Raw genomic sequence first — 4,193 nt, 5'->3', positions numbered from 1 at the left:
ACTCTTAGCTGTCAGAGAAGTGAGCAGCAGAGCCACATGGAGGTAGCACCACTCCCAGCAGCACAGCTAAAATTACAAGGGGAGGAAACACCCGAATCCTGGCAGGACATTGAACAACCACAACTCCCACATACGGTTGGCGAGGACATGAAATGGTACAACTGCTTTGACAAAAGCTTGGTTTTCATGAAGTTGTGTGTAAGCTACTCTTTCATACTGGCCATTCCTCACCTAGATTTTCTACAAGAGAAATAAAAACGTGTCCACAATATCTGTTGTGGAAAGAGTGTTCAAAGCAGGTTTATTCAGAGTAGGCAACAATGGAAACAGCCCGCATGCTCATTATCAGATGGATGGTAAACAAACTGCGGTATATTCCTGCCAGGGAATCCCACTCAGCGGTCAAAGAGCAATGGCATCCATGTCACTCAACAGCGAATCAAGTCAGAGATGCCATGCAGAGAGAAAGCGGGCAGAAGAGTGCATTTGCGCTAGGATTCCAGCTGCATGCAGTTCTAGAAGAGGCAAAGGTAAAGTGAGAGGAGCCTGGACAGTGATCGCTAACAAACCGAGCAGAGGACAATGACAATGATTGTGGTGCTTCTATGCTACTGACTGGGCAGGCACTGGATCCAGGCACATGTGACAATGACAGCATGACGTGCAGTTCTCCTGTTGGCCCAATCTAGCAGATGGAAATGTTGAGGCACTGTCAAAAGTTTCCAAACAGCAGAAGTGAAACCACTGGAGGACCGAAATAGTGGTCAACATGGGGGTATTGTGCCCAAAAAGGCAGTCTGGGAAATCGGGAGCACTCAGACCTGACGTGGAACAGGGCTCACAGGCACGTTGTTCTAAAGCAGCTGATGTAGGGAGGGGCAGGGGCTGTTTATCCACAGTGATTAGAGTTTTCCTAGTGACAGGGGATTGTGTAAATGTGGGTTTTGTTTATGTTTTTTGGAGGAACTAACCATAAGTGGCCCAAGTTAAGGTTCACTTGTTTTAACTTTTGCTTGTCTCATTGAACTGGTTTGCCTGCCCAGGGAATTTTCAAGTCTGATCCCCATTCCCGTTTGGTTTAACATTTTTTACATTTATTTTTCAATTACAGTTGACATACAATATGAGAATAGTTTCAGGCATACAACACGGTGATTAGACATTTATATAACTTGTGAACTCGTGTCCCCAAAAAGTCTAGTACCCATCTGGCTCCATACAGAGTTATTCCAGCATTTTTGACTCTGTTCCCTATGTGGGATTTGACACCCCTGTGCCTATTTTTATTATTGGCAATCTGTACTTGTTAATCCCTTTCACCACCCCCTCAGCCCCTCCCATCTGGCCAAGAGTGTCTGATTTTAACAATTTCCTCCTGTGGGGCATGCTCTCAGCAGCATCACAAACAGGTACAGCGTTCCCCTGGGTTACCACAACTGATGTAGTCAGGCCAAGGAATCAATATTTGCTGTTTCCCATCAGCAAAATGAAAAGGGAACCAACCGTATGGGAAAATATATTTGCCAATGATACTTGAGACAAGGGTTTGATCTCCAAAATATATAAAGAACTCACACAACTCCACTCTAAGAAGACAAACAATCCAATTAAAAAATGGGCAAGGGACCTGAATAGACAGTTCTCCAAGGAGGACATACAGAGGGCCCAGAGACATATGAAAGGATGCTCAGCATCACTAGCTATCAGAGAAATGCAAATTAAAACCACAGTGAGATACCACACAAATCAACAAACAAAACATGTTGATGAGGTTGTAGAAAAAAGGGAACCCTAGTACACTGTTGCTGGGAATGCAGACTGGTGCAGCCACTGTGGAAAACAGTATGGAATTTTGTCAGAAAACTAAAAATGGAACTGCTTTTTGACCCAGCAATTCCACTGCTGAGATTACACCCTAAGAATACTGAAACACCAGGTCAAAAGAACCTATGCACCCCAATGTTCATAGCAGCACAATTTACAATAGCCAAGTGCTGGAAGCAACCTAAGTGGCCACCAGTAAATAAGTGGATCAAAAAAAAACCATGGTACATTTACACAATGGAATACTATGCAGCAGAAAGAAAAAAGGAGCTCCTACCCTTGGTGACAGCATGGATGGATTTGGAGAGCATTATGCTAAGTGAAATAAGCCAGGAGGTGAAAGGCAAATACCATATGATCTCACCTGGAAGTGGAGCCTAGTCAACAAAATAAACAAGCAAGCAAAATATAACCAGCGACATTCAAATAAAGAACAAACTGACAGTACCCAGAAGGGAAGGGAAAAATGGGGGAAAGAAGGGGAAGGGTTGTGAAGGAACATGTATATAGGACCCATAGACAAAGCCAAAGGGGGGTAGGACTGAGGGCGGGTGGTAGGGGTAGGTAGAGTAAGCGAAAGTGGAGACAACTGTACTTGAACAACAATAAAAATAGATTAAAAAAAAACAATCACATAGTTGCTGTTTCCATTAGTTGAGTCGTCAGTTTGCAGGGTCATGTGGTCACTGTTATCATCATTTATGTATTCGCTATTGTTGAATTCTTCCAGTTGTCTGATCCTGACAGATACAACAGGCATTTAATTTAAAGATCGTTGAGATTATACTAGAGAGGTTGATGTGGTGAACATAAGACCAATGGCCAACAACAGCCAAAGCCCCAGGAGTAGAGGTTCCCAGGAGCCAAGGTTTAAGCAGATAAACAGGTCTGCCAAGGATGTGTCACTTATCTGATACAAAATTGTTTTAAAAATCTGGTCTTTAAGATTCTTCAAAATGTCAGTAAGACAGAAGCAACATTTTCCAGAAATGATAGCTGGGCAGTTGGGGGACAAAGGACTGGTGTTTCTGCAGCCTGTGCGGGTTTGAACACATGCAAAAGTTAGGCTCCAGGCACCACAAACGACATTGCTGTGACTCGAATTCGAGCCGAAATTGCTGGGGCCACGACACACAATACTAACCACTGTAGGATCACATGCGCTAGAATCCCGGGAGCAGTTTACGTTCCGGCTCTATGAGGTTTGATGTAAAACCATTCCACTTACTGTGCCTTGTTCTTGAACCACAGGAACTTGGGTTTTGTTTTTGTTTTTGTTTTTGTTTTTTCTTTCCTGCTTGCTCTCCGTTTTCCCCTCCCTTCTTCCTCTCAATTCTGATAAACCAAACAGACGCCTCTAGCAATCTTGGTCTTTCAAAATCCTGCCGGAACCTCTGCCCGGACCTCCTGGTAAAAACCCTTGTCGTGATCTAAGTCTACTCCGCTCTTTTCCACTTCCTCGCGTTTGCCCCTTTTCTTACTCTCCACCGAATCTTTCTGGCCAAGGAGAGGGAAGGAAGCACCAGCAGGTCGGGTACAGCCGGAGCAAATGGGGAAAGTCATCATAGGAGCCCACGGGCCGTTCAGCTTCCCCTGGACCCCACTAGGCTCAGACCCTGGGGGTCACGGCCTGGGAGTCTCCAAGGCGCTGGCATCTGAGGCGGGAATGGAGCAAGGCCGGGCGAGATCATTCGCTGCTTTATTGTATTCAGAATCGACCAACGCGCGCCTTTCAAAAGCTACCAGCAAGCAGCGTGACTCCACTTCTAGGGTTTTCCGAGGTTTGGGAGTCTGCGCGGCAACCTGTCCTGCAACGGGGGCGTGGCTCCACCTAGCGGTGACTGAGTGCTTGCTCTGTGGTGCTGTAACTGGTGCTTTCTGTAGGTCTCTGTGGCGCAATCGGTTAGCGCGTTCGGCTGTTAACCGAAAGGTTGGTGGTTCGAGCCCACCCAGGGACGCCTCTGCTATTCTTTGGAAATAGAAGCCAAATGTTTGAGGCTTTTCTGTGCATGTTCTGTTTTAACCATTACCGACAGAGGCTTCCTCACTACTACCTTCTAGTATTTTCTGAACACTTTCCATATACTTTCCATGTTAAATTGTTTCTGTTCATTGTGGGATTACAAATAGCGCTGTATTCATCATTCTTGTACACCTGACCATTTGTTAAAGTAGTTCTTTTTTAATTTATTTTATTGTATTTTTATTACCATTTATCCCCCTTATATTCCCCTCCCCACTGCAGTCAAAACGTTGTTATCCATGTTCAGAGTCCTTTTTCCTTTTGGCTCTATCCCTCTACCCGCTAACTGGTAGAGAGCTGTCAGCCTGCTCTCTATCTATGAGTCTGTCTCTGTTTTGCTTGTTAG

The 4,193-nt window shown here is 45.1% G+C and overlaps 1 non-coding gene across 1 annotated transcript; it reads left to right on the top strand.

The window, feature by feature from the left end:
- Window positions 1–3,708: 3,708 nt before the first annotated feature.
- Window positions 3,709–3,782, top strand: TRNAN-GUU. The gene has a single exon. It is a non-coding gene; the product is annotated as a tRNA-Asn (tRNA).
- The last annotated feature ends 411 nt before the right edge of the window (window positions 3,783–4,193 follow it).

This window comes from Phyllostomus discolor, chromosome 14, assembly GCF_004126475.2.
Source record: "Phyllostomus discolor isolate MPI-MPIP mPhyDis1 chromosome 14, mPhyDis1.pri.v3, whole genome shotgun sequence".
NCBI lineage: Eukaryota > Metazoa > Chordata > Mammalia > Chiroptera > Phyllostomidae > Phyllostomus > Phyllostomus discolor.
The sequence above is the reverse complement of the archived record's forward strand: the minus strand, read 5'-3'. Positions and strand labels throughout refer to the sequence as shown.